Here is a 12,951-nt window from a genome sequence, read left to right as displayed (position 1 = left end):
TCTACACAGACAGTGACCTAAGCCGGGAATCAAACCCGGGTCCCAGGCGCTGTGAGGCAGCAATGCTAACCACTGTGCCACCGTGTTGCCCCATGATTCCATGATAGCCCCTTGAGAAATCGGTGGCAAGCTGTCTTCATTTCTTTTTCATTCTCAAATGGGGTTTGGGTATGGCTGGCTGAGCTAGCATTTATTGCCCAATCCTAATTGCCCCTTGACCGGAGTAGCTTGCTGGGCCATTTCAGAGGGCAGTTGAGAGTCAACCACATTGCTGTAGCTCTGGAGCCACATGTAGACCAGACTGAGTAAGAACGGCAGATTTCCTTCCCTAAAGACATTAGTGAACCAGATGGGTTTTTCCAACAATCGACAATGGTTTCACGGCTATCAGTAAACTTTTAATTGCAGATTTTTATTGAATACAAATTTCACCATCTGCTATGGCAGGATCCCCAGAGCCCTGGGTCCTTGGGTTACTAGTCCAGTGACAATACCACTACGCCAACACCTCCCCCTCATGTTCTACATACAGGCTACAGTTACCCAGCAGTAACAGAACCTGAAGCACTTCAGGGGTCATTAGATGATCCATATCGTCTAAATTATGTAACATCCAGATCTCTAAAGTCATCTGCATTCTAACAGCAATCGATCCACCACCATAATGGCAACAATATTAGACAAGAGATGCCGCGGCTTAAGAAGAAGATCCACCACCATCTTCCGAGGACAACTAAGGCAGAAATAAAAGCAAATGACTGCGGATGCTGGAATCTGAAACCAAAAGTGAAAACGCTGGAAAATCTCAACAGGTCTGGCAGCATCTGTAAGGAGAGAAAAGAGCTGACGTTTCGAGTCCAGATGACCCTTTGTCAAAGCTAAAAGGCATAGAAAGTGGGAGATATTTATACTGCAGGGGGAGGGAATGAAAGATGAGTCATAGCCAGAGAATCCAGGGGAAAAGACTGCTAATAGCTGTCCACAGAGAGAATAAAGGGTGTGAATGGCCAAACAGCAGAGAAGTTGTAAGCTGTGCCAGGCGAAGATATTGCGGGGGGTGGAGGTAGAATGTAGAAAAGGGTAAGCAGGGGAGGAGAAAAGATAAGGGAAGGGAGATGAAGTAGGGGGAAGGAGAGAGTGGGAGGGGGAAGAAAAATGAAGAAAGACCATAAAGAAATAAAAGGTAAAGAACAGTAAAAAGTTAAATTAAATAAAATGAAAACAAAGGGGGCCAAGGTGAGGTAGCGCAAATCATCTGACGTTGTTGAATTCGATGTTGGGACCGGAAGGCTGTAAAGTGCCTAGCTGGAAGATGAGATGCTGTTCCTCCAGTTTGTGTTGAGCTTCACTGGAACATTGCAGCAGGCCAAGGACAGACATGTGGGCATGGGAGCAGGATCATGTGTTAAAATGGCAAGCAACGGGAAGGTCAGGGTCCTGATTGCGTACAGACCGAAGGTGCTCAGCAAAGCAATCACCCAGACTACGCTTGGTCTCTCCAATATCGAGGAGACCACATTGGGAGCAGCGAATGCAACACACCAAATTGAAAGAGGCGCAAGTGAAAGCTGCTTAACCTGGAATGAATGTTTTGGACCTTGGATGGTGAGCATGGAAGAGGTAAAGGGACAGGTGTTACATGTTCTACGATTGCATGGGAAGGTGCCATGAGGGATGGGAGAGGTGTTGGGTATAGTGGAGGAGTGGACTAGGTTACCCCGGAGGGAACGGTCTCTGTGGAATGCTGACAGAGGGAGTGAAGGGAAGATGTGTTTGGTGGTGGCATCACGCTGGAGTTGGTGAAAATGGCGGAGGATTATGCTTTGTATGCGGAGGCTGGCGGGGTGAAATGTGAGAATAAGGGGGATTCTATACTTGTTCTGGGAGAGAGTGGAGGGGGTGAGGGTCATGGCGTGGGAGATGGACTGCAAGCTGTTGAGGGTCCTGTCAACAACTGTAGATGGGAATCCATGGTTGAGGAAAAAGGAGCACATATTAGAAGCACCACTTTGGAAAGTGGCATCATCGGAACAAATGCGACGGAGGCGAAGGAGCTGAGAGAAAGGGATGGAGTCCTTACAGGATGTAGGGTGTGAAGAGCTGTAATCCAGCTAGCTGTGGGAGTCAGTGTAATGGATATTGGTTGATAGTCAATTGCCGGAAATGGAGACAGAAAGGTCAAGGAAGGGAAGGGAAGTGTCTGAAATGGACCAGGTGAAGGTGATGGAGGGGTGGAAACTGGAAGAGAAGTTGATGAGTTTTTCGAGGTCTGGGCAAGAGTGTGAAGCCGCACCAAAATAGTCATCAAAGTACCGGTAAAGGAGTTGTGGGAGGGGACCAGGGTAGGCCTGGAACAAGGAATGTTCCACATAGCCCATAAAAAGACAAGCGTAGCTCAGACCCATGCTGGTACCCATTTGATTTGAAGAAAGTGGGATGAGTTAAAGGAGAAGTTGTTGAGAGATCGAACGAGTTCAGCCAGGTGGAGGAGAGTGGTGGTGGATGGGAATTGTTCAGGCCTCTTTTCAAGAAAGAAGCGAAGAGCTCTCAGGCCGTCCTGGTGTGGGATGGAGGTGTAGAGAGATTGCACATCCATGGTGAATAGGAGGCGGTTTGGGCCTGCAAACTGGAAGGTGTCAATATGGTGCAGGGCATCAGAGGAATCCCGGATGTAGATGGGGAGGGAATGGACCAGGGGAGTGAGGATGGAGTCAAGGTAAGAGGAAATAAGTTCAGTGGGGCAGGAGCATGCTGACACAATGGGTCTACCAGGATAGGCCTTTTGTGGATTTTGGGAAGTAGGTAGAAGCAGGTTGTCTGGGGTTGGGAGACTATGAGGTTGGAAGCTGTGGGGGGAGGCATCTGGAGGAAATGAGGTCGGTGACGGAGTTGGAGATAAAGGCTTGATGTTCAGTGGTGTGGTCATGGTCCAGGGGGAGGTAGGAGGAAGTATCTGAGGGTTGGCGCTCAGCCTCTGTGAGGTAGAGGTCAGTACACCTGACAACAACAGCACCCGCTTTGTCGGCAAGTTTGATGACAATGTCAGGGTTGGACCTGAGGGAGCGAAGGGCGGAAAGTTCGGAAGGAGAGTTGGAATGGGTGAGGGGGGACAGAAAAATTGAGACGGCCAATGTCACGACGACAGTTCCTAATGAAAAGATCGAGGACAGGTAATTGTCCTGGTGGGGGTGTCCAATTGGAGGCAGAATGTTGGAGGCACGTGAAAGGATCTGCGGAACGGAGGGAGGACTCTTGTCCAAAGAAGTGGGCATGGAGATGAAGGTGACGGAAGAAGAGTTCAACATCATGTCGAGCCCAGAATTCATTGAGGTGGCGACGTAAGGGTACGAAGCTGAGTCCTTTGCAGAGAACAGCACGCTCAGCCTCAGAGAGGGGAAGGTCGGAGGGTATGGTGAAGACACGGCAAGGATTGGGGCTAGAAGAGATGGAGTTCGAGGGATGGAGGGCCTGGGATGGACAGTGGTGTTGATGAGTTGTTGAAGCTTGCGTTCCTTTACCTCTGCAAGAAACAGGAAAAGTTTTTTGTTGAGATGTTGAATGATGCGGAGGATGAAATGAAACTGGGGACAGGGACAGCTTTGAGAGAGAGTAAGACGGTGTTGCTGGAGAGAGATGTCGAGTGTCTTCATGTGGTGGTGCATGGAATTGAGTGGCTTTCAGGATGCAGCGAGAACAGCAGTTGGAAGAATGTTGTATATCCTGGAGGTACCTGTAATCCTGGAGGTTACATGCGGGGTGGAAGTTGAGTTGAAATCCATGTGGGGTAAGTCTGAGATGAAGACAATCACTGAGGAAGGAAATGTGGATATGGAAGCGAGTCTTGGTAAAAACTTGTCCAACACTAATAGAGAAATGGAAAGCAGTGAAGGTGGATAGCGGAGGAGGGACATACGGAAATCCTGTTGGAGAGAAGAGCAGTACTTCTTCAGGGTAGGCATTCCTAGAACAGAAGTGACAGTGAGTTAAACACTGGATAAAAGCAAATTACTGCGGATGCTGGAATCTGAAACCAAAAGAGAAAACGCTGGAAAATCTCAGCAGGTCTGGCAGCATCTGTGAGGAGAGAAAAGAGCTGACGTTTCGAGTCTAGATGACCCTTTATCAAAGCTAAAAGACATAGAAAGTGGGAGATATTTATATTGCAGGGTGAGGGAATGAAAGATAAGTCATAGCCATAGAAACCCCCATTTCCCCTGGTTTCTGTGGCTATGACGCATCTTTCATTCCTTCCCCCTGCAATATAAATATCTCCCACTTTCTATACCCTTTAGCTTTGACAAAGGGTCATCTGGACTCGAAACGTCAGCTCTTTTACCCACAGTGCTGTCAAGGAGAGAGTTCCCAGACTCTGGAGATCCAACTCTCCTGATAAAATACCACAGATGCATGAGATCTGAAGCAAACACAGAAAGTGTTGGAAAACCCAGTAGGTCTGGCAGCACCTGTAGGAGAGAGAAACAGGTTTAATATTTCCAATCCAATATCGTCTAAATTATCCATGACTAAGACGATATCCCATGACTTGCCTGGGTTTACAAAATCTCACTAACTGTCCTGGCTGGAGACAATTCACATCTCTTTAACCTGTGCTTAACCCTCTCTCCACTCGCATTGTCTGTACCTGTAAAGACTTGATTACCTGTTAAGACTCGCATCCCAACCATTATCTTGTAATCGAGCTTGTGTCTATATATGCCCTGTTTGTGAACCAAATCCTCCACTCACCTGACGAAGGGGCACCGGTCCGAAAGCTCATGCTACCAAATAAACTTGTTGGACTTCAAGCTGGTGTTGTGAGACTTCTTACTGTGCCAATACCAGTCCAACACTGGCATCTTCATATCATGGCCAATCCAATATGACATCTCCCCCCCATCACCTCCAAGCTCAACTGACCCTTTCATTCGTCTCTAATATTCTCCCTTCACCTGGATCTTTCCATCTGGCCTCTTTCCCACTCTTGGTCTTTTCATTGACAACTATCATCCTTGCTCAGAGGGCATTTAAGAGTTAACCACGTCACTGAGTCGCATGTAGGCCAGGCTAGATCAGGGAAGGACAGCAGATTTTCTTCCCTAAAGAAATGAGCAAACCAGATGGGTTCGTTCAGCACTGTCAGTATTAGACTTTTTAATTCAGGATTTGTACTGAATTCAGACTTCACCATCTGCCGTGGCAGGTTTCAAACCCAGGTCCTCAGACCATTACCTGGGGTCTCTGGAATACTAGCCCAGTGACAGTACCACTACCTTTCCCATCTGCAGCAAAGCTTGAAGAAAAGATATCAAGATAGCACAAGTGAAACTGTTTCTCCCCTGTGCCACCCAGTCTCCCATCTGGACATTAAACTCTTCAGTGTCAATGCTGTTCACCTTGCCATTCTTTACCACTGTGGTGAAAAGGTAGGAGAATGGAGTTGTAGTGCAGGTCAGCCATTATCTAATTTAATAGTACAGTAGGCTCCAAGGATTGAAAAGCCTACTTCTCTTCCAAAGCTTCCTACATTCATAACATTCTGCATAAGCACCATTACCCCTTAAAGGGCTGATCATTTGAAATTCCTGTCCTCAGCAAATTCAGATGCTTGAACTATGAATCAATGTCTACTCTTTTTTGACAGTGACCAGATTTCAAATCAACGACAGTGCTACTTTAAAAAGGCTTTTTTGACATTTTGCAGGATTGCTCTGAAAAAGGTCCTAATTTTGATTGGGACTCTTTTAAAAAGCTATTATTGAGTTTGGCAACCCCAAATGAATGGCACTGGGAGTGCAATTTTTTTATGTGACACTGCTGTCTCGGGATCATCTGCTCAGACCCAGGTAAATTGGTAATAGGACCATTTAGCAAGAAATATTCCAATTAAAGAAGACAAGGGAAAATGTTCTTGTGGTCAGACAATACATTTCTTGTCCGTTGTAGAGTGATCTGCACTCTATTCACTCAGAAGGTTACTTGGCTGCCATGGAGTATGGAAGGTGGTTGCTTAAAATAAATGGAACATGTTGGCACAGTGAGAGTTAAAACTGTAATCTTTTAGTTCCTTTTTTGTGTTTATTTGTGCCAGTTATGTTTCGGTGAAATTATGCAAGTGTGTAAAGGGCATGTACAAAGAATTTCTTATTCATCAGATGTTTTCGGAAAATAGCTTCCAACAAACTTATCATAATTGCTATGAGTATTTAGTTCCAGTAAATCTGTGTACAATATTTTCCACCCCCACATGCCCCACAAGTTTGTAATTATAGTAATACAGATTTATTTTTGGAATTGCAGCGACCCAACTTGGGATTGCAATGATCTCAGACTGGTTTCAGATTAATGGATAACTGTGAAGTTCATCAAATGGCCAGTTTTTTTTGCTGTCAAACAGTCACACTGTCAGATAAGATATTATCTTTAGGATCACTTTAGGAATCAGGATAACGTGCAAGGCAGCAGAAACCAGGATAGGAGGTTTTAGCGAGCAGTACGTGCAGATTTCTTGAACTCCATTCCATCTGAATCCTATTCCCTGAAGTCCTTTTTGTTAGCAAGAACTATGCAGCCCATTGCACATTGGACAGAAGAATTGGACAGATCAACACATTGAGGGGCCTTGCTGATTGTGCAATCAGGTTCAATTCCAGCCTTAGGTGACTGGAGTTTGCACATTCTCCCCGTGTCTGCGTGGGTTTCCTCAGGGTGCTCTGGCTTCCTCCCATGCTCCAAAGATGTGCAGGTTAGGTGGATTGGCCGTGTTAAATTGCCCCTTAGCACCCAAAGGTGTGTAGGTCAGGGAGATTAGTGGGATAAATATGTGGGATTATGGGGATAGGGCCCGGGTAAGATGCTCTGTCGGAGGGTTGGTGCAGACTTGATAGATCTAATGGCCTCTTTCTCCACTATAGGGATTCTGTGACATAATGTCATAGAAAGGCTTGCTTTAATAAGACTAGTGTTGGAATGCTACAGCCATTCATGCTGACTGGATTTTCCCATCCTGTTGCAGTGAATGGAGATTTGGCTGGGCACCAAATTCTCCGACTTTACTGCAGCGGGATCATGGCATGAACGGCTGGTAAGATCATGTCCCGGGACCATTCTTTGCTGCTTGAGACCAGAAAGGAACACCATGCAACAATGGCGTGGCAATACATTGGCGCACATGGTAGCACCAGTATTAAGATGGAGTACACATTAGAACACTGAAGCAACAATTCCACTGATTTATCCAAGGCTTTGGTGCAGAGCCCACGTAAGGCAAACAAGTTTATCACCCTAAATTGCATGATTCACCATTTTTGCAAGCTAAGGGATGTTGGTGTACCAGTGGCAGATGATGGCCAGGGAAAAGAGAGAGAGGCTTGACTGTTTTGTCGGTTGTAGGTTAGGCTTTTGTTGAAATTTTCAAAGATCTCACTCATGTTTGTTGACAAAGGTGCATTAAAATTCTAGTAGGTTATGACAAATCACTGAGCTTTGAGATCTACTCAGAAATATGGCCTGGCTTCACAATAATACCAAAGTTGTTGGGTACAGATTAATTCTGATTTGAAAGTCTCACACTGTTGCCTCGAGAATTTGCTTTTTGGCGAGTTGATAGGCCATTACTCCTGATGTTTAGATAACTGAAACTTAATAAAACTTGGAAAGTTTATACAGACTTCCCTGATGAGCAACACCAAATTCAAGTTCAGTGCCTAGAACATTTGAAAAAGAACAGATGTGTTGCAGAAAATAATTTTTGAATGGAACATCAGAAATTACAACGTGAAACTTTCCAAAATAACATAAAAATAGACGTTAAACTTGGCATAACATTCCAGACTGGAAGGCAAGAGAAACCAAGAAAACTTAACGCATCAAGCGCTATACTCGCAATTCAACTGTGATGTGCAAGAAGTGGGAAACAAGAGGGGAGCACCAAAGAGGGGAGGAAGAAGAAATGCAGAAAAGTCAAAGATGCTACATTTTTCTGAAAGATACAGTCAACTGGAACCCCTCTTTATATCACTCTGGGGTAGAGAAGGACATACTCTGCGCATGTTTACTGCAATGTATGCACAGCACACTTTTTATTAGTCTTGTCATTCCAGGGACATTTTTCTCCCCCTTCTTTTTGCTCTTTAAGATGCGGCCTTAGTGTTGGAGTTAGAAAAAGCAGCCAGGGTTAATCAGAGCATAATAGGCCATTCTAGGACATTTATCTCCGACACAACTTTTTCTACTCTGCCTCAACATCCAAGCAGTATCTTTGAGTTCGCCAATTTTTTTTATTCCTTCAAGGGTGTTGCGGGCTAGGCCAGGATTTATTGCCCATCCCTAGTTGCACTTGAGAAGGTGATGGTGAGCTGCCTTCCTGAACCATTGCAGTCCATGTGGTGTAGGTACACCCACAACGCTGTTCGGGAGGAAGTTCCAGGATTTTGACCTAGCAACAGTGAAGGAATGGTGATATATTTCCAAGTCAGGATGTGTGGCTTGGAGGAGAACTTGGTGTGCTCAGGTGTCTGCTGGTCTTGTCCTTTTAGATGGTAGTCATTGTGGGTTTGGAGGTTGATGGCTAAGGAGCCTTGGTGAGTTCCTGCAGTGCACCTTGTAGATGGTACACATTGCTGCCACTATTTGTCAGTGGTGGAGGGAGTGAATGTTTGTAAATAGGGTGCCAATCAAATGGACTGTTTTGTCCTGGATGGTGCCAAACCTATTGAGTGTTTTGGAGCTGTATTCATCCAGGCAAGTGGGTAGTATTCCATTACATTACTGACTTGTGCCTTGTAGATGCTGGACAGGCTTTAGGGAGTCAGGACGTGAGTTGCTCGCTGCAGGATTGCTCTGACCTTTTCTTGTAGCCACTATATTTATAAGGTAAGTCCAGTTGCTGATCAATGGTAACCCCCAGGATAGAACATAGAACATAGAACATAGAACATTACAGCGCAGAACAGGCCCTTCGGCCCACGATGTTGCACCGACCAGTTAAAAAAAAACTGTGACCCTCCAACCTAAACCAATTTCTTTTCGTCCATGAACCTATCTACGGATCTCTTAAACGCCCCCAAACTAGGCGCATTTACTACTGATGCTGGCAGGGCATTCCAATCCCTCACCACCCTCTGGGTAAAGAACCTACCCCTGACATCGGTTCTATAACTACCCCCCCTCAATTTAAAGCCATGCCCCCTCGTGCTGGATTTCTCCATCAGAGGAAAAAGGCTATCACTATCCACCCTATCTAAACCTCTAATCATCTTATATGTTTCAATAAGATCCCCTCTTAGCCGCCGCCTTTCCAGCGAAAACAATCCCAAATCCCTCAGCCTCTCCTCATAGGATCTCCCCTCCATACCAGGCAACATCCTGGTAAACCTCCTCTGCACCCTCTCCAAAGCCTCCACATCCTTCCTGTAATGTGGGGACCAGAACTGCACACAGTACTCCAAGTGCGGCCGCACCAGAGTTGTGTACAGTTGCAACATAACGCTACGACTCCTAAATTCAATCCCCCTACCAATAAACGCCAAGACACCATATGCCTTCTTAACAACCTTATCTACTTGATTCCCAACTTTCAGGGATCTATGCACACATACACCTAGATCCCTCTGCTCCTCCACACTATTCAAAGTCCTCCCGTTAGCCCTATACTCAACACATCTGTTATTCCTACCAAAGTGAATTACCTCACACTTCTCCGCATTAAACTCCATCCGCCACCTCTCGGCCCAACTTTGCAACCTGTCTAAGTCTTCCTGCAAACTACGACACCCTTCCTCACTGTCTACCACACCACCGACTTTGGTGTCATCAGCAAATTTGCTAATCCACCCAACTATACCCTCATCCAGATCATTAATAAATATTACAAACAGCAGTGGCCCCAAAACAGATCCCTGAGGTACACCACTTGTAACCGCACTCCATGATGAATATTTACTATCAACCACCACCCTCTGTTTCCTATCCGCTAGCCAATTCCTGATCCAATTTCCTAGATCACCCCCAATCCCATACATCTGCATTTTCTGCAGAAGCCTACCATGGTGAACCTTATCAAACGCCTTACTAAAATCCATATATACCACGTCCACTGCCTTGCCCCCATCCACCTCCTTGGTCACTTTCTCAAAAAACTCAATAAGGTTAGTAAGGCACGACCTACCTGCCACAAAACCATGCTGACTATCACCTATCAATTCATTACTCTCCAAATAACTATAAATCCTATCCCTTATAATTTTTTCCAACATCTTGCCGACAACAGAAGTGAGACTCACCGGTCTATAATTCCCGGGGAAGTCTCTGTTCCCCTTCTTAAACAATGGGACAACATTCGCTAACCTCCAATCTTCTGGTACTATACCAGAGGCCAACGACGACCTGAAGATCAGAGCCAGAGGCTCTGCAATCACTTCTCTTGCCTCCCAGAGAATCCTTGGATAAATCCCATCCGGACCAGGGGATTTATCTATTTTCAGACCCTCCAGAATATCCTGCACATCCTCCTTATCAACTGTAATACTGTCTATTCTACTCCCTTGCAACCCAGTGTCCTCCTCAGCTATATTCATGTCCCCTTGCGTGAACACCGAAGAGAAATATTGGTTCAATGCTTCACCAATCTCCTCCGGTTCCACACATAACTTCCCTCTGCCATCTATAACTGGCCCTAAACTTGCCCTAACCAACCTTCTGTTCTTGACATACCTATAGAACGCCTTAGGATTCTCTTTAACCCTATCCGCCAAAGTCTTCTCATGTCCCCTTTTAGCCCTTCTAAGCTCGCTCTTCAACTCCCTCTTAGCCAATCTAAAGCTTTCTAGTGCACTACCCGAGTGCTCACGTCTCATCCGAACATAAGCCTCCTTTTTCTTTTTAACCAACAAAGAAACTTTTTTGGTGCACCACGGTTCCCTAGCCCTACCAATTCCTCCTTGCCTGACAGGGACATACCTATCACAGACTCGCAGTAGCTGCTCCTTGAAAAAACTCCACATGTCGGACGTTCCCAGTCCCTGTAATCTCCTAGTCCAACCTATGTTTCCTAATTCTCTCCTAATAGCCTCATAATTACCCTTCCCCCAGCTAAAACCACTGGCCCGAGGTTCATGCCTATCCCTTTCCATCACTAAGGTGAACGTAACCGAATTGTGGTCACTATCACCAAAATGCACACCAACTTCCAAGTCTAGCACCTGGTCTGGCTCATTTCCCAGCACCAGATCCAATAGTAGTTTGCAGGAAGACTTAGACAGGTTGCAAAGTTGGGCCGAGAGGTGGCGGATGGAGTTTAATGCGGAGAAGTGTGAGGTAATTCACTTTGGTAGGAATAACAGATGTGTTGAGTATAGGGCTAACGGGAGGACTTTGAATAGTGTGGAGGAGCAGAGGGATCTAGGTGTATGTGTGCATAGATCCCTGAAAGTTGGGAATCAAGTAGATAAGGTTGTTAAGAAGGCATATGGTGTCTTGGCGTTTATTGGTAGGGGGATTGAATTTAGGAGTCGTAGCGTTATGTTGCAACTGTACACAACTCTGGTGCGGCCGCACTTGGAGTACTGTGTGCAGTTCTGGTCCCCACATTACAGGAAGGATGTGGAGGCTTTGGAGAGGGTGCAGAGGAGGTTTACCAGGATGTTGCCTGGTATGGAGGGGAGATCCTATGAGGAGAGGCTGAGGGATTTGGGATTGTTTTCGCTGGAAAGGCGGCGGCTAAGAGGGGATCTTATTGAAACATATAAGATGATTAGAGGTTTAGATAGGGTGGATAGTGATAGCCTTTTTCCTCTGATGGAGAAATCCAGCACGAGGGGGCATGGCTTTAAATTGAGGGGGGGTAGTTATAGAACCGATGTCAGGGGTAGGTTCTTTACCCAGAGGGTGGTGAGGGATTGGAATGCCCTGCCAGCATCAGTAGTAAATGCGCCTAGTTTGGGGGCGTTTAAGAGATCCGTAGATAGGTTCATGGACGTAAAGAAATTGGTTTAGGTTGGAGGGTCACAGTTTTTTTTTAACTGGTCGGTGCAACATCGTGGGCCGAAGGGCCTGTTCTGCGCTGTAATGTTCTATGTTCTATGTTCTAATATAGCCTCACCTCTAGTTGGCCTGTCTACATACTGAGTCAAAAAACCTTCCTGCACGCTTTGAACAAAAACTGACCCCTCTAACGAGCTAGAGCTATAACAATTCCAGTCAATATTAGTCAAGTTAAAATCCCCCATAACAATTGCCCTATTACTTTCACTCCTAAGCAGGATTGACTCCGCAATCCTTTCCTCAACCTCTCTAGAACTTTTAGGAGGTCTATAAAAGACTCCCAACAGGGTGACCTCTCCTCTCCTATTTCTAATCTCCGCCCATACTACCTCAACAGATAAGTCCTCATCAAACCTCCTCTCTGACACTGTGATACAATCTCTGACCAATAATGCTACCCCTCCCCCTCTTCTACCTCCTTCCCTACTTCGACTAAAACATTTGAACCCCGGGACCTGCAGCATCCATTCCTGCCCCTGCTCTATCCATGTCTCTGAAATAGCCACAACATCGAAGTCCCAGGTACTGATCCACGCTGCAAGTTCACCCACTTTATTGCGAATACTCCTGGCATTGAAGTATACACATTTCAAACCCTGCTCCACCCCACCTCTGCAATGCCGTGCATTGCAGTCCCCATCCATGCATCCCTCACTTTCAGCCCCACTACTCAGGATCCCTCCCCCCCCCCGAATCAGTTTAAACCTCCCTGCATGGCCTTAGCAAATTTACCCCCCAGGATATTGGTCCCCTTCTGATTAAGGTGTAGACCATCCTTCTCATAGAGGTCACACCTTCCCCAGTACGAGCCCCAATTGCTTAAGTACCTGAACCCCTCCCTCCTGCACCATCCCCTCAGCCATGAATTCAAACCTTCCCTCTCCCTATTCCTCTCTAAACTATCCCGTGGTA

Source organism: Mustelus asterias, chromosome 22, assembly GCF_964213995.1.
Source record: "Mustelus asterias chromosome 22, sMusAst1.hap1.1, whole genome shotgun sequence".
Classification (NCBI taxonomy): Eukaryota; Metazoa; Chordata; class Chondrichthyes; order Carcharhiniformes; family Triakidae; genus Mustelus; species Mustelus asterias.
This window is presented reverse-complemented; position numbering follows the sequence as displayed.